Source organism: Eubalaena glacialis, chromosome 14 (assembly GCF_028564815.1).
Source record: "Eubalaena glacialis isolate mEubGla1 chromosome 14, mEubGla1.1.hap2.+ XY, whole genome shotgun sequence".
In the NCBI taxonomy this organism is placed as follows: Eukaryota; Metazoa; Chordata; class Mammalia; order Artiodactyla; family Balaenidae; genus Eubalaena; species Eubalaena glacialis.
In genome coordinates this window covers 9,221,975-9,240,751 of record NC_083729.1, presented here as the reverse complement: position 1 = coordinate 9,240,751, position 18,777 = coordinate 9,221,975, and positions in this window count along the sequence as shown.

Below are 18,777 nucleotides of genomic sequence, written 5' to 3'. Positions count from 1 at the left end.
AAGAAGCCACGTAGCACCGTCAACATTATACCCAGAAATCTCCTTAGTTAGATCAACCAGGACCTTAGGTATATTGCTGTTTTCATGTTACAGCTGGCAATTGATGCTAAATTTCCTACCACTCTGTAAGAAAGTTTCTCTTTTCCTCTAGTCCTACTAATCTTTAGCTCACTTTTCTCTAAGTCTTCCCCAAAGATCTCCTTGGGGATCATTAAGATCCCACTAACCATTTTTTTAAAAACTTTTATTGGAGTATAGTTGATTTAAAATGTTGCATTAGTTTCTGCTGTACAGCAAAGTGAATCAGTTATACATATACATATATCCACTCTTTTAGATTCTTTTCCCATATAGGTCATTACAGAGTATTGAGTAGAGTTACAGTAGGTCCTTATTAGTTATCTATTTTATATGTAGTAGTGTGTATATGGCTCTTTTAATTTTTTCTTGGTTCCTTAGTTCCAAAGTCTCTCAGTCACTTAGTCTCAAAGCCACTGCCACACGTCAGACTGTTAGAGCAGCACCTCACTTAATGGTACCAACACGTGTTGCAGTTACCCACTGCTGCATGACAAGTCATCCTATAACTTAGCGGCCTTAAACAACAACATTCACTTTATTATTGTGTTTCACATTTCTGGGGGTTGACTGTGCTCAGTGGGGCAGTTCTCACCCACTGCCTTTCACGTAGGTATAGTCTAGTGTGGCAGGAGCTGGAACCATCTGAAGATCTGCTCTCCCATATGTATGGTGACAGGGCTGCAAGATTCTAACTGCTGGGGACTGGAATGGTTGGAATACTTGGATGTTTCTATCTCCATGTGGTCTGTCCACTTGGTCTTTTTAGCACGGAGGCTTCAGGATAGTTGGAATTCTTATACGATGGATCTTTGCTCCAAAGTGAGTTTGCCAAGAGAGACACAGACACAGACAGAGAGGCAGAATCTGTCCACCTCTTCTAATCTAGCTTCAGAAGTCACATATGTCACTTCCACAGTCTTCTACTTGTTGGGCCAGCCTTAAATGCCTGCCAAGACTCAAGGTGAGAATACATACGCTCTGTTTTCTTGATGAGAAGATTCTGGAAGAACATGTGGGACCAGAATTATTGTTGTGGCCATTTTGGGAGAATATAATCTACCACACTGAGTCCTAACTAATATTTCAGGACTTCAATTTTTTTTTAGACGTAAAGCACTGGGGCACAAGCAGATTGAAAGTGAGAATAGGAATGGTATGGTGAACCCCGTCCTGACAGATAAGGATAAGCTTGAGACCCTCTCAGAAGGGAGTCAGGAACTCTGAGCCAGGGATTACAGCTGTAACGATTTCAAAAGTTTTTAAAACTTTGCCACTTCCTCTCATGTTGCCATTGCTGTCGGCCCTTGGACTTGACTTCAGGAGAAACAAGGAAGAGTATTAGCAATAGACTGATTCCATACTGCAGCTATTTATAGAGCTAGATCCTCAAAGGAGAGCATGAGGGGTGTCTGCTCTCTAAGGCAGTGCAAAGAGCAAAATCGTGGGTCTTGCAGCCAAGAATCACAGTGCAGGACTGTGGATGGTCAGGACAGCCACGCAACCATGAAGTGGAGACAAGTGGGGCAGGCCCTGGCGTTGTACTATTTAATCTTCACAGCAACCCTGGGAGAAACCTTTCTGTGTCATAGATGAGAACATTGAGGCTCCCGTGTTTGATCAACTTCACACAGCTACGAAGCAGAAAACTAGGACACGAAACCACACAAGCCTGGTCCCGAAGGCTGCGACCTTTCACAGCAGTGCACTGGGGCAGGTGTCTGAGAAGACCACGGCCTCTCCACTCTTCAAGGGTGCGTTCGTCCTCCCTCCCTGGGCACAAGAAAGCAGAGACCAATCAAGACTCAGAGAGGCTGGTCTGAGGGCAGGGACATTTGCTCCTTCCTTCACAGAAGCACTTAGAGATTGAACCAACTCCTTGCCAACTATAAGTTATTCTAAAGGAATGGAAATAGTCCATCAACGACTTTTGTGCCCCTAACCTCTGCTAAGCACTTCAACTTCCTTATTTAACATTTCACAGCATCTATTTAAGGTAGTAGTTATCTACTGCATTTTTCCAGGTGAGGAAGCTAAGACTCAGAAAGGTTGTCATCTTCCAATGTCACATAAATGGCAAGTGGAAGAGTCAAGAATTTAGCCAAAGTTGATTGGCTGGAAACTTATTTTTGGGTTTCCAAATGTGCATTGAAAGACTGCCCAGGCTGGTTGGGGAGAGACTGAAGGACCTTCTGTTGTCTGGGGAACTACTGGATGGGCCTGGGCCCCTTAAACTCTTCTGCTGTACTAAATGTTGGAGGGTATCATCAAGAGTGAACACAGCTTTCAACCATCCTTAGGAACCTGGAATTATGCAACATGCCAGATACACACTCTTCTGAGTTTATTAACTAGGGATTTAGAAATCTCTGTCCAGATTGGTTTTCATCCACATGTTTTAAGACAAATAATTGCAGATAACTATTTAATGTTATATCTATAAGTTGATACATCAAGCTAAGTGCTTAACACACTTAATAACCATTCATCTTCACAATGGCTCCGAGACATGGTTTACTGTCCTCAGGCTACAGGTATGAAAACTAAGGACCAGAGATGCTAAGTAACCCCTGACCTTCTGGGGTTGCACAGCTCATTCTGGAGGAACCAGAATTAAGATGCAAGTTTGCTTAACTCCGAAACCTGTGCTCCTTCTGTGGTTCCCCAGTTCCATTGGGAAGAGTCCCCTTCACATACCCCTTATACTGAAAGGATAATACATGCTTCCTGGCTTATGCTGTCCTTTTCCTGAAGGATTTTATTCAGAAATTCATTTGTCTTTGCTTATTGGGGGTTGCTTCCTCCTGACTTATGACTCAAGCTTTTTAGATCATTTGCCCCCCAAACCTCTCATTAGGGAATCCAGGGTGGGGAGAGTTCTAGATATAGTTAAAAAGGATTTTTTCCCCCCTTCCTATTTTGCTTTTATTTTTAACTGCACTTCTTTCTGACAGGAACTCTGTTTGTCCTGACTTGCGTCTGATATTATGAGTCACTGGGGAGAAATAATATGCTGATTGCTGAACCAGGTTATTATTTTTTCTTTTTCTATGACTCATTCTCTTCAAAATCTCTAATTTATGATAAAAGTCAGTAAGATGTAAGCACAGAAAATGTTTCGAGTGGGTTGTCTTATTAGGTTTGGGCCCACTTTGTCTTTTTTAACTCTTGGGCTGAACAATGTAAACCAGCATGCCTCTTAGAAAAAGCTAGAGCCAGCGGTCAGTCACTCACTCTCCCTGTACCAGGGCCAGAAAGGATGACCTCTGAGCAGCAATGGAGCTGGATTCAGAGGATGAGTTCAACCCACGGCCCCAGATGAAGGAAGAAGAGAAAGCCTTTAGTGAGATACTATTAATGTTCCTATATATGGGCATCCAAAGGACAAAGAGCCAAGAAAAAATGTTGATGTAGAATGTTTCTAGTAAAGAAAAACTGTAAACTGTCATCCTCTTAAAATGCCACTGAAAAATGAAGCAAACTCAGATGCAAAATAGCAGCATGGTTCAACATCATTAGAGCGTAAACTAAGAGAATGTACTCGGGGATGGAGAGAGATGGGAAGACTTTTCTGGTCCACTTTATTACAAAAACAAAGAATCAGACTATTAGGTCAGGACAGGATTTTGAAGGCCTCACCCAATGCACGGCCACCTTCCGTAGCCCCTTGGACCCATGCAGCCTCTGAATGGAAGTAAGTCTCCAGTTACTGGGAAGTCACTATGTGCTCAAGTAAACAACCATCAGAAATTCACTAATAATTGAACACTTACTCTGTGTCCCGATCTCTCCCAGGAATCAAAGATACAAATGTGATATCCATGGCTCTGAGCTGCTTGGGTCTTAGGAGGACAAACTTCTTACCCAGCCCCACCTACAGTTCCTCTGGCACCCCAGCCTTGCTCTAACCCTTTTCCCTTATTCTGGGCAGTAGCCAGAGCGTGAGACTGAGGCAGCTTCTAAGCAGCTATATTGCCTTTTGTCCCTGGGTTGCTTGTTTGTGTCAGGAGCCATGCCTTGTCAGTGCCACTACCTGGGAGTTTTCCAAAAGTCCCAGGAAGATCATCTTTTCCCGAGCTTCCATGGTGCCATAGCTGGATAGCTCGTATCCCTCTTCCAATTTAAGTGGTCTCCTCCTGTTATGGACTGAATTGTATTCCCCCTACCTCCACCCTGCCAAATCTGTATGTTGAAACCCTAAACCCCAATGAGATTGTATTTGGACATAGAGTATTTCAGGAAGTAATAAGGTTAATGAGGTCATAGGAGTGGGGCCGTAACCTGATTGGGCTGGTGTTTTTATAAGAAGAGGAAGAGATACCAGAGATGTGCATACCTTGAGGAAAGGCCGTGTGAATTAGACCTTGAAGGGTAAGTAAGAGTTCACGGATGGAGAAGAGAGAAAAATGTGTCCCAGTGAGAGGAGTGGCATGTGAGGCAGTGGGGAGGTGTGGGAAAGTGAGGCATGTGTGAGGAAGGGCAAGTGGGCTTGTGTGGTTACAGCCCAGGGTTCTGCCTTAGGAGGGGAAGAGCGCCACAGAGGATGTGATTACTACAGATTTACTGGTACAATTAGCAAACTGTTCTCCAGACGGGGAAGGAGCAGTTCCTGGGCTCTTTGAGCCCATGTTTCTTCTGAGAAAATATGAATGCAATACATGACAAATGAAAGACATAATGATTTTTTACTAGAAACTTTCCTGGAGTGGGGGAGGGAGACCTGGGTAAAACACAGTTCCTTGCTCCCCTCTCCTAAGTGTACACTTGTACCAAAGTGTAAAATGGCACCAAAAAATAGAGAAATTAAACTTTGCCTTTCATGGATATGCTCTCACTGACAGTTCCACCATCAAATCAAGATGAAGGGAGGAGAGCTATGCAACTTTTTAAGATCCTTCATTGGATAAATAATAGAACATGGATTTAGTCTCAGATCTTTGATTCCAAAGCTGCTCTCCTCAACCATGTTCCCTCCCTCAGATGTTGAATTTTTATAAAGAGATAGAAGCAATTCAGTGTATTATGATAACATTTTTCTGACCTTAGGAAAATGTCCAACAATTGCCTAAATTACCTATGGAATAAACAATTCTACTTTGGAACTGTTAACTCTCTCCTCCCTGAGCAAGTTGAAGTGGATTACTTTAATGGGAAAAATGCAAGTTTACATTTTAAAAAACAATATACATAAGGTGTTAAGCCAGTACCTTATATACAGTAGTTGCTCAGTAAATGTTGGCTATTATTAATACGAATAAAAAGCTATATTTTCCTAATTGTGTATATATATATATATATATATATATACACACACAGTTAAGAAAATTTTGTTTTTCCTAATATATATGTGTCTGTGTGTGTGTGTGTATATATATATATATATATATATATATATATATATATATATGTATATATTCACATATAGTAGGTAAATGGGAATTTAAAACAAAGTATTACTCATAAATACATTGATTTAATTTACTCATTTCTTCATTCAGCCAATATTCTCTGAGCATCAATATTCTCTAGACCTTTCAGATCAAAGCTTACATCCTTCAAGAAAGAGTTTACATCTCTAAACTCCAAAAGGAGCTGTGAATCAATCGGCCTTTGTTAGCAAAATAGTATGGCAAGTGGTATAAACTTTGATAACGTCTTCATATGACAATGATTTTGTAAGATTTTCTATAAAGAGAAGAGAAAGATAATCCCGTCTTTCCTCTCACAGAGTTGGTTGATTTCTTTTAGCTATTAATTGATCAGAAAAACTTCTTTCAGCATCATTACTCTTTGTCAGTCATGCCGTGAAAATGTTTACTATTGTCAAATGTGGAAAAGCCACCATCATGTTCCTTTTATTTAAAAACTATACAATTTGGGTTCATTTCAAGTTTTCTTGGCAGTAAGCATTCTTAAAAACTTTGATTAGACAATGTTCATTAACCAGCTTGTCAAAATGTCACAATGGTGTATTATGGGTTTGTTATTTTTGTGGATGTCAGTATTTTCATTCAAATCAGCAAGAATTTAAACAGTTATTTTAATAATTCTATTTCATCTGATTTTCTTCTAAAAAGTGTGGGGTATTTTAATTGTATCTGCTGCATTATCAAGTGTATTCTTGGAAGGGTAGAACTTCTGTTTCAAATTATCCGCTTATAATTTTATATGTTTGATGATTGGGAGGATTTTCCACAGATTAGCTCCTGGCTCTGTGCATTTTGAGACCTGTTTCTCCACTACTCCCCACACATTGCTGGGTTTATGGAGTAAGTTTATACTGTGAATTAACCTTCGACCCTGCATGTTGGGTCATGGCACTGGGAGAGTCGACACCTGGGTGGTAGGACTATTTCTAGACTCCATTCCTACACAAAAATGGTTAGCAGTAACTCAATTGTTCTGGAAGTGAGTGTGAGACATAGATTCATTCCAAGAAACTCAAGTTCTTCCCAGTTAGACGCTCAAAATTCCCATGGCCACTGTAACATCACCCAACACGAGGGAAAGTTTGACAGAGAAAATGGAATGGGCAGAGATAGTGGTCTTAATTGATTGTGGTTAAAGAATCTTAACTTTTGCAAATTTTATAAAGCCGTATGACTACCTAAGCAAGCTGCCAGGGCCTTCGAGGGCCTTGGGAGGGGCCCAGGCAAAGGAGGATGCTGAAGCTTAAGTTCCATTAAATTCATGGGAAACACGTGCCTGGCTCCATGTTTGGAGCCTTTGCAAAGTGAAAGACCAGTTTACATCACTCTGAAAAGCACTGACTAGGATAACGAGAACACAGTGTAAGCCCCAGACCATGACCCAGGACCTAGGTTCTTCTATAAAAATAGGCACATCTCTTGTGTTCATGAAGCCTGTCAGGACTTGGACATAAAAGTCATCTCTCTTTCCATGTACTTTTTGGCACCAACTGTCGATTTATAGCTGTGGTCATTTAAATGGTTCTGGGTAAAGAATTACAACTTTGTACTCTAAATCAGCCTGCCAGGATGTAGCTAAATCCTCACCTATAGTTCCTCAATGTTGTAATCTGATCAAAAGCAAAGACTTGAAGAAATCATGACCCCAAAGTGGCCCAAGCCGACTGTAAAACAACCAGATATCAGTAGGAAAGAGTGAATTGGGCTCTAACTATATGAGGGTCTGAATGGCTGGAAAAAGGGGAAAACGTGCCTCATGGATGTGCAGAGTCTCAGCTGAATGCTCCAAGGAATTGTTCCCTTGAGGGTTCTGCTCTCCTAGTTTCCTTGGAGATCCGTCCTCCACACTCCTACAACCGGGGTGGTTTTCAAGAAAAGAAAATATGACCATTTCACTCCTCTCCCTTAAAACTAGCAACGGTTCCAATGCATGTTAGAATAAAGTCCCAAGAATTCAGCAGACATGCAGAGTCTTCATTATCTAGCCTTTGTCTGACAACAGTATTATCTCACACTGCAGTCACCATCACCTCTATACCTGTGGTAGTCAGGGGTCTCCAGAGAAACAGATCCAAAAGACTATCTATATCTATATCATGTATGTTCTTCCTATCTATCTATCTATCTGGATTTAAATTAACCGTCACAATACCCTTCCTAGGTTGACTGCTAATGCCTATTTTTATTTTTGTCCGTATCATATTGCTCTGGGTGTTGAGTCTAATTAGGGAGTCTGTAAGTTTCTTTAAGATTCTATTAGTCAGTGTCTAGTAACCAACCACTTCAGGTGTTTCACAGAGAGAATTTAATACAGAGAAGGTGTTATAAGGACAGAGAGAACAGAAGAGAAAATAAAGGGGGTGAAACAGTAAAAGGAAAAAATGGTATTACCCAGAGCTCAGAATATGCTGACACCCTTACGCAGCAGTCTACAGGACTATACCTGCTACCAAGCTTTTGGAGACACTATCACAGCCAATCCTGGCTCTATCTAAGGGGCACTGCTTGGGCCAGGGCTGGAGCTACAAATAGGTACTACTTCTGCTCAGGCCACTGAAGTCTGCAACCCCCTTATGCTCACGGCCAACTACATCCATCAACTTCTACACTGTCAGAGGCACAAACCTCAGCTTCTCTCCCCTGTCTAGTGATCCCCAGCCAGCACTTGCTATCAGCAAGGGAGCTTGGAAATACAGTTTGCAAGTTCCCGGCTTAAGCATGTAGGCAAGTGTGTCTTCTACTTTGGAGGGTCTCTGGAAGCTTCTGATCTGGAGGATTTTACTGTTGTCTTCACATGTCTCTTTTCAGCCTCTTTGTCAAAGCAGCAGTAAAAGTTTAAATAAGTTAATCTGTTGCCAAGCAACTCACTTTTGTCTCAGCACACTTCTCATTGCCGGTGGTTGCATTTTTCTATTTCTTCAGTGACAAGGCACTGGCAGGTTTTAAAGAATTATACATACACCTACGATACCCAGAGGTTTTTTTTTTTTTTTCTTTTCTAAAAAAGTGCTGATTTTTATTACTTTAGATAGAGGTCTCTCTGAAGCTGAAGAGTGAAGTACGTCGCTTTTCAAAATCTCATGTACTTTCAAGAGACATTGGCTGCACCATATATATTTATAGGATTTTCACTTCCTTGTTTTAAAAATGAAGTAGATTTAGTGCCTTAGAGAAAGCCATGGATCCTTCCATCTTATCTTCTTTTTTTGGTGTTTTTCTGTTGAGCATTAATCATATTCCAGATTTACCGTTGTTTCTTGAGGAAAAAGAATGTTCGAAAGAAACTAGCTGCTGAAGCAGAGATTTTGGACACTACCATTCAGCTGCTATTTGGTCTTTCAATTTAAAAAGTTTCAGTTTATTCTTCACTAGGAGAAATCTATATATACACACACATACCTATAAATGTGCATTTTTTTTCACATCTACCTTCTATCTGTATTAGTGGAAGGGAAGGGAGGGACATTTGTAGAGTACCCTGTTGTTGATAGGTGCTGCTCTCAATTTCAGCCCTGTGTGGGTAGTTCATGGTTTCCCCTTAGGTCTTATTGTGCCCATTTTACAGACGAAGAAGCAAGGATCAGAGAAGCTGAGGAACTTACCCGAGTCACACCAGTCATTGTCAGAGAAGGAATGAAGCCCAGGCGTGTTGGTGTAGAGAGGTTTGAGACTCTGTCACTGTCCTGTGATGGTTTCCTAGGGCGTCCCGGTTGCATGTTTCATGCTTAGGATCATGGTGAAGTTGATGAACCCGAAGATCCTTTTAAAATCTGAGTTTCTAAAGTTTCTATTTCAGTTTTGTTTAAAGTTATTCTTTTTCTTACTGTGATCCTAACCGAAATACTTTCACATACCCAATTACATAATAACAAAAGTCTCCAGAAAAGAGAGGATGGCGCCATGAACAATCAGTGAAGAAGTCTTATCCTAGCTACAGAATCTGTCACACCAGCAGTTTCAACCTGGGTCTACTTTATGAGCACATTTTAAAGACATGGTATTGAGCTATGGCAGCAGCAGGTCACCCCCTATGGTTGTCCTACCAATGAGATATTTTGACCAAACATTCTAGAAGGTAAAAGATACTGCACCATTCCGTTGCCTTCAATATCCACAGACTCAGCTAAAAAATGACTTTATCTTTAGCTTTAGCCTATCTCTTATTTGTGTCTTTTGCTTTGCTGACACAACTGCACATTTTGAGAGCAATAGTTAAAATAGGAGTAAGTATTTCCTTCTGTTTTTTACTTAATGGGCTGACCAAGACTTAGGAGACAGGGAAAGCAAGACCATCTTTTGGTCAAGTGTATTCGGATTCTCCAACCAAAAGTATCAACCTTGCTGCCTATTGTCACCTAGTGCCTCCCCCACCACCCCAGTGGAACCAGGGTTTATTGTGTCTTAAAGTACTGTTCTTTATGTTACATTTGTTTCAATATATTAAAATGCCAGCATCCTAGGAGATGTAAAAATGTAGCTATCAGCCAGTTGAACTTTGAGAGGGAAGTTGGGGAGTTGTTTTACATGGAGATGGTGTAAGAAGAAAAGGTCATTGTCAAGGTGAATCAAAGTATACTTTAAGTCCAACTCTAAGATTCAAAATCCCTCCTCTTAGACCTGACGCCATCTTTATCTCTTAATTCATACCCTTTGAAATGCAAAAGTCTGAAATAGGTTCTGCAAAAACAAAAGGCATCAGATGAGTGCATGTTGGAAAGAAGAGAAAAACTACTATGAAGAAGGTAAGGTCCACACAGTTACAGAAACACCTTCCCTTCTGCCCTGGTCCTGGGATTTGGGGAAGTTAAGCTGGAGAGTTTTCTTCTATCCTAAATTACCTTATATTTGATCATTCTATTCATTATATCACGAAACATTTGAAGGTGCATTATTAAAACGTATTAGCACCTATGTTCATCAGTGATATTGGCCTGTAGTTTTCTTCCTTTGTGACATCTTTTCCTGGTTTTGGTATCAGGGTGATGGTGGCCTCGTAGAATGAGTTTGGGAGTGTTCCTCCCTCTGCTATATTTTGGAAGAGTTTGAGAAGGATAGGTGTTAGCTCTTCTCTAAATGTTTGATAGAATTCACCTGTGAAGCCATCTGGTCCTGGGCTTTTGCTTGTTGGAAGAATTTTAATCACAGTCTCAATTTCAGTGCTTGTGATTGGTCTGTTTATATTTTCTATTTCTTCCTGGTTCAGTCTCGGAAGGTTGTGCTTCTCTAAGAATTTGTTCATTTCTTTGTGGTTGTCCATTTTATTGGCATATAATTGCTTGTACTAATCTCATGATCCTTTGTATTTCTGCAGTGTCAGTTGTTACTTCTCCTTTTTCATTTCTAATTCTATTGATTTGAGTCTTCTCCCTTTTTTTCTTGATGAGTCTGGCATAGATGCAAAAATCTTCAACAAAATACTAGCAAACAGAATCCAACAGCACATTAAAAGGATCATACACCATGATCAAGTGGGGTTTATCCCAGGAATGCAAGAATTCTTCAATATACACAAATCAATCAATGTGATAAACAATATTAACAAACTGAAGGAAAAAAAAACATATGAACATCTCAATAGATGCAGAAACAGCTTTTGACAAAATTCAACACCCATTTATGATAAAAACCCTCCAGAAAGTAGGCATAGAGGGAACTTACCTCAACATAATAAAGGCCATATATGACAAACCCACAGCCAACATCATTTTCAATGGTGAAAAATTGAAACCATTTCCTCTAAGATCAGGAACAAGGCAAGGTTGTCCACTCTCACCACTATTATTCAACATAGTTTTGGAAGTTTTAGCCACAGCAATCAGAGAAGAAAAAGAAATAAAAGGAATCCAAATCAGAAAAGAACTAAAGCTGTCACTGTTTGCAGATGACATGATACTATACACAGAGAATCCTAAAGATGAACCAGATAACTACTAGAGCTAATCAATGAATTTGGTAAAGTAGCAGGATACAAAATTAATGCACAGTAATCTCTTTCATTCCTATACACTAATGATAAAAAATCTGAAAGAGAAATTAAGGAAACACTCCCATTTACCACTGCAACAAAAAGAATAAAATACCTAGGAATAAACCTACCTAAGGAGACAAAAGACCTGTATGCAGAAAAGTATAAGACACCTATGAAAGAAATTAAAGATGATACAAACAGATGGAGAGATATATCATGTTCTTGGATTGGAAGAATCAACATTGTGAAAATGACTACATTACCCAAAGCAACCTACAGATTCAATGCAATCCTTATCAAGCTACCAATGGTATTTTTCACAGAACTAGAACAAAATATTTCACAATTTGTATGGAAACACAAAAGACCCCAAATAGCCAAAGCAACCTTGAGAAAGAAAAATGGAGCTGGAGGGATCAGGCTCCAGACTTCAGACTATACTACAAAGCTACAGTAATCAAGACAGTATGGTACTGGCACAAAAAGAGAAATATAGATCAATGGAACAGGACAGAAAGCCCAGAGATAAACCCACGCACATATGGTCACCTTATTTTTGATAAAGGAGGCAAGAATATACAATGGAGAAAAGACAGCCTCTTTAATATGTGGTGCTGGGAAAACTGGACAGCTAAATGTAAAAGAATGAAATTAGAACACTCCCTAACACCATACACAAAAATAACTCAAAATGGATTAAAGACCTAAATGTAAGGCCAGACACCGTAAAACTCTTAGAGAAAAACATAGGCAGAACACTCTATGACATAAATCACAGAAAGATCTTTTTTGACCCACTTCCTAGAGAAATGGAAATAAAAACAAAAATAAACAAATGGGACCTAATGAAACTTAAAAGCTTTTGCACAGCAAAGGAAAACATAAACAAGATGAAAAGACAACCCTCAGAATGGGAGAAAATATTTGCAAATGAAGCAACTGACAAAGGATTATCTCCAAAATTTACAAGCAGCTCATGCAGCTCAATATCAAAAAAACCAAACAACCCTATCCAAAAATGGGCAGAAGATGTAAATAGACATTTCTCCAAAGAAGATATACATATTGCCAACAAACACATGAAAGGATGCTCAACATCACAAATCATTAGAGAAATGCAAATCAAAAGTACAATGAGGTATCATCTCACACCAGTCAGAATGGCCATCATCAAAAAATCTACAAACAATAAATGCTGGAGAGGGTGTGGAGAAAAGGGAACCCTCTTGCACTGTTGGTGGGAATGTAAATTGATACAGCCACTATGGAGAACAGTATGGAGGTTCCTTTAAAAACTAAAAATAGAAATACCATATGACCCAGCAATCCCACTACTGGGCATATACCCTGAGAAAACCATAATTCAAAAAGAGTCATGTACCACAATGTTCATTGCAGCTCTATTTACAATAGCCAGGACATGGAAGCAACCTAAGTGTCCATTGACAGATGAATGGATAAAGAAGATGTGGCACATATATACCATGGAATATTACTCAGCCATAAAAAGAAATGAAACTGAGTTATTTGTAGTGAGGTGGATGGAACTAAGTCTGTCATACAGAGTGAAGTAAGTCAGAAAGAGAAAAACAAATACCATATGCTAACACACATAAATGGAATCTGAAAAAAAAAAAAAAATTCTGAAGAGCCTAGGGGCAGGACCGGAATAAAGATGCAGATGTAGAGAATGGACTTGAGGATACGGAGAGGGGGAAGGGTAAGCTGGGATGAAGTGAGAGAGTGGCATGGACGTATATATACACTACCAAATGTAAAATAGATAGCTAGTGGGAAGCAGCCGCATAGCACAGGGAGATCAGCTCTGTGCTTTGTGACCACCTAGAGGGGTGGGATAGGGAGGGTGGGAGGGAGATGCAAGAGAGGCGATATATGGGGATGTATGTATATGTATAGCTGATTCACTTTGTTATAAAGCAGAAACTAACACACCATTGTAAAGCAATTATACTCCAATAAAGATGTTAAAAAAAAAAGTATTAGCATCTTTCATGATAATTATTCACTTAATTCTCCCAGCAGCCCCTCTCCTTCCAGGCTGTAAAATTTGTTAAAGGGAGAGAGGGAGTCCCATTGTTTCTTCCTCTTCTAGCTCCCTACAGTGCCCAAAGCACCCAGCACAGGCAGGCATCTTATTGGCAGTTTTAGAAGAAGCTATGAATGCCCTCTTCCTCCTTATTTTCTCTTCAGATCTGCCTACCTGCAGAGACGAGAGACTTTTAGGGATCAGCTGTGTCCTTGCAAAAACAGGCCTGTCACAGACAGTAACTGGGTGAGTAAATCTGCCCAATTCCAGAAGTCAGTAGAGGAAGTTCACTGTTGCAAAAAATCTAAACTATATCCTCCAACTAGGCCTTTCTCACTGTATTTTGGTTTTCCCTGGGTCCTATGGCTAGCTCCCAGTTGCTTTACAACTTTGTCAAAGAGACAGTTCACTATTGACTTCTTCAACTCTGAAGTGCCAACTAGGAGCCCATCATAGTACTAATTACATACATTCACTCATTTAGTGCTTGTAAAAATTCTGGGGGTTACAAATGGGGAGAGGATGCTTCAAGGAATTAAGAGAAAAAAACCTTGCTAGAGTTAAATAGCTAATTAGTGGCCAAGCTGAGAGTTAAATTCAGGGCTGCTTGACTCCAAATTTCCTGATATTTGTACCACCATCCAGGACCTTTGTAATCATTGCTCTTGTCGCACTTCCATCTCTTCACATGTGTTTCTTGGTGGACCTAGACACCTACCCCAGGTGTGATAGAAGAAAGTCTCCTTTGCGGTTCAATTCTAGATACTGCCTCTTGACAGTGTTCTTTCCACTGCACCACTGGGCAGGGTCTGCAAAGGAGCAACAGGTCTCCAAGTTCTCCTGCAGCTTGTTCATTCTGTGAGTCATCTAAGATCACCTTTTTACTTCTCTTCACGACCAAGGACCTGTTTACACCACAGTGTTTCTTTCTCCTGTGAGAAGCAGATTCTGACAACAAAGAAACCCTTGCCAGGAGTGGAGTGATCTCTTGTAGTCCATTGCTATGACCAAGGTTGTGTGTTTCCATCCATTCGTTTACTTATTCACTCCTTTTTAAAAGACACATTGAGCCTATTTAATAGAAAACGTTCTAGAGATGCAAACTTAAAATAATAACACGTTATGGACTAAATGTTTGTGCCCCCCAACCCCTATGAATTTGTATGTTGAAATCCTAACCCCTTATCAGGAGTTGGGGCCTTGGGGAGGTAATTAAGTCATAAGGGTGGGGCCCTTATGAATGAGGTAAGTGCTCTTATAAGAGGAACCCCAGAAAGCTCTTTTGCCCTTTTCCTGCCACATGAGGACACAAGGAGAAATTGGATGTGTACAGCCAGGAAGAGAGCGCTTCTCACCAGAACGCATCTCTGCTGGCACCCTGATCTCGAACTTCCAGCCTCCAGAACTGTAAGAAATAAATGAATGTTGTTCATAAGCCACCCAGTCGATGGCACTTTGTTACAGCAGCCAGAACTAAGACATAAGAGCAAACAACTTCCACAATTGTTTCTATTCATTTTCTTTAAATTAAAGTAGAATCTGAGCATAATTTCCAGATCGCCTGAGAAAACCGACCTGCCAAGGACAGATAAGATTCTTGGTAACTTTTTCAGGAAAATGGTTAGGAGGCAGAATTAGGGTTCAGGGTCGCTGTCCCTCTCTTGGTTAGCAAGGCAAGTCATTGCGTTTGGTTGGAGTGATACTGTGCTCCCTCCCTGTGATGGACGATACCCTCCAGAGCTGATTACACTCTATAATAGCAAAAACAATCTGCGGATTATAAGAATCTAGAGCAGGAGGAATCATCCTGATCTCTGCCTGATGAGACGTTCACCAGCCATGTGGAACCACTTTTGGTTGCTCAATCACTGTAGCTCTGAAATACTTTAAAATTCTGAGCCATGTGTTGCCACATACTAAACACAGATTCAGCAAACCATCCGCTGTGGCATTCTCGTGGAATCACAGTTGAAGGGTTGTCAGAGGTTCTGAATTTGCAAACCAGAAAGAGCAACACTTCATCAGGGCTTTGAGAAGGTCCCCGGGGAAGCGGAGGCATTCCTGCTTTTCTTCCTTCCCTTCTATGTAAGTCCCCAAACACTTATTTCAGGCACCTGGATAATGGGTTATGATAGGTGAGTTTCTTCCACATTGCATTTAATGAGTATCACATTAAATTCTCTTGTTGGAAGAGCTTGAGAAGAGGGAGAGAACCAAAGCGGATCAGAACTATGGGGGCAGACAGTCCGTGGGGATGGTCCCCATTCAGACTGAGAATGATCATTGCCTTTTGGCGCAAGGAAGCAGTCACACGTGCTAACATGCTAAAGAGTGTTTCCTTATGCTGCTGTGTTTATTTAAGGCTGTGCCAGTCCCAACATAGATGCTTTTAAAAAATATATCCTTTTCCACCAGCAGTCCCACTCCTAAAATAATGTTCCCACCTATATTTGCTCAGCTAATTTCTTCTCATCCTTGATATTCGGCTCAAATATCACCTCAGGGAACTTCATCCATTCCACATGACATGTCCCTCCCTTGTGTATACCTTATGTATACCTTATGTACACACCATATGTATACTGCTCTCAGATGGAACTGTAACTGCCCTACCAGATACCAGCTCCTTGAGGGAATGGCCCTGACTAATTGATTTCTGTGACCCCAGGAGCCAGCATGGCATCTGGAAAAGAGTATTCACCCAGAAAGTATTAATTGAATAAATTAGTGGATGAATAAATGATCACAATTGAAAAGTTATTAGTTATGTACATATTTCTGGTGAATGGTATGAATCCATAATAGTTTTGTCCAACTTATTCAAATTTTCCAGAATCACAATGTCTAGGGTTTTCCAAATCCTCATGAAATGAAGGGTCAGGAGCATGAACTGCATTTGAAATAGTGGATCGAATCATCTCATCCTCACCTGCCTAATAGAATTAAGATGTGAATAAGTTTCTTCTCAGTTTTGATACTATGTACCTGGGATTTTAAAATTATTTTGAAATATAATATATATAAAAGAATATACATAATGTTTATGTACAATTTAAGGGATAATATTTGTATAAAAGAATAATAATAAAAAACCTCATGAACCTCCTACCTCGCTTAAGAAATAATGGACTATGGTCTTTGCCAACCTGGAAATGAAATGTGAACATATGACTATGTCTTAATTATAAGCACAATTTGTGAAATCTTTATACTGCGTTTAGTAAACATGATTAACATTAGCAAAGCATATATTCATTTACGATTAAGACCTAAAGAGCCAATTTAATGCTCTTGTAATCTCTGTGATACCTATTGTATTTCATGTTGTATCTCCTTGCTTTCCTGGGGTTGGATTACTCTCAGTTTTGTGTGTGTGTTTGTGTGTACATATGCATGTTTTAATCACCAGTCCAGCATTTTCCCTGAACTGTATACTGCATATATCTAATTATCTGATAGACATTTTTATCTGTATGTGCAACAGGTCCTCAAACTCAACATTACTAAAACTACATTGCTTAAATTCTCTCAGTACCTCCCATGACCTAATCCTTCTCTCTTTCTTAAGTCTGGTCATTAACTCTCCCACACTATACATCTGGTGTTATCGTGAATTTTTTCTTCTCTTTTAAAAACTGCACTGTGTCATGAAACCCACATAAACCGCTTTTCTATTCATGGCTTCTTTCATTCTAAGATATCTTGCACAAAATTTCCGGATTTTTTTTTAAAACAAATCTCTCGTCAATCACTCCTCTGTTTAAACAATAAACAGACAAATACTGTGATGCATCTCTGTGGCCTGTGATCTGGAGAGACCAAGGTTCTATGGTGTTAACTCAGGAGCCATCAGAAGGAAAACCCAGTGAGCAAAGGTGTGGTTTCCTAATCTCAGACTCCAGGGTCGCCTGAGATCCATAGAATGTTTACTTGAGTCCAGCTACCACAGAAAGCAGAGGCAGAGATACTCTTCTGCATGGGAAGGAGGGGCAATGGCTGATGAGAACCTTGGACTCGAGAAGAATAGATCACTGGGCTACCCTCGCCACATTCCAATGGGGCACACACTTGCCAATATATTGCTCCTCTTTATTCTAGAAAATCTAGTCTCAGTCTTATACAAAACGTCCAGAACCTTCTCCTCTCTCAAATTTAGCACAGGCCTATTCACTTTGCATGCTTGATGCAATTTAAAGGTACTGAAGAGACTCTGCAAATAAGTCAAAGTATTTCCCTTGAGGGGCTTTGGGTAAATGAATTTTTTATTTATAATTAAATGATTGAACTGTGACTGTCCCGATCGATGTGACTGTTCCCCAATTACAGATTAAAATACCTGTAATGGTCCCTTGGACTTCTAGAAGGTTCTACAGGTTACTAGGAAGTTTCACGTGCACCAGCTATATATATGCCTCTAAGGAAAGAAGGACTCAGATGATTATTTCTGTTTAGTAAAGTATCCAAAAGAAAATGGAGGCTTCCATCAGGTAAAGTTTTTGGCCAGTGCTGCTTTGCTAGCATGCAAGACAGACCAGTTGAGAAGCCGGGTATCTTGAAGTTCTGAGGCTCTTGATTGGATCTACTCTTTGCCACCTGGTATTCACACACTGATTTTTGTTTCTTTTTGCTAACACAGTGGATCCTGTTGTTCAGGCTTGCATTTTATTCAAGACAGAATTGTTTATTAGGAAGTGTGAGGGTTGGTAAAAACCTGGGTTAAAGTCACACTCTTGTTAACATATTTGCTGTGTGACATTTGATGATTTATTTAATATCGCTGAACTTCAATGTTCTCATATGTAAAAGAGAGATGTTACGGTCTGCATCCCGGGGCTGTGTTGAACGTCACACAGGACTCTATGATAACAGGTGGAAACACCATGTGTATTATACATGCCAGCTGCTGTCCCTGTGAGGGCCACTCCCCAACGACGGACCCATAAGTGGTCATCACTCAGCTTGTCCCTGACTTCCAGGCTCCTGCTTTCCATCTGGGTCACATCCAGTGGAAGTCAGTGCCTTGAAAGGGGATTCCATGTGATAGCACCTCTGGGTCTGCCATATTTAGATGGTACACAATTAAACTTAAGCCTTATTGAGGGACTATTTTGCTTAGTAGATGTAAATAGAAGCCAACTCTGAATAGTGTTATAATTATAAATACAACTTAGTTTTATTCAACAAATATTCACTGAACACCAGATTTTATGTATATAAAGATTTAATAAGGGCAAAATTTCTGTAGTCAGGAAGAT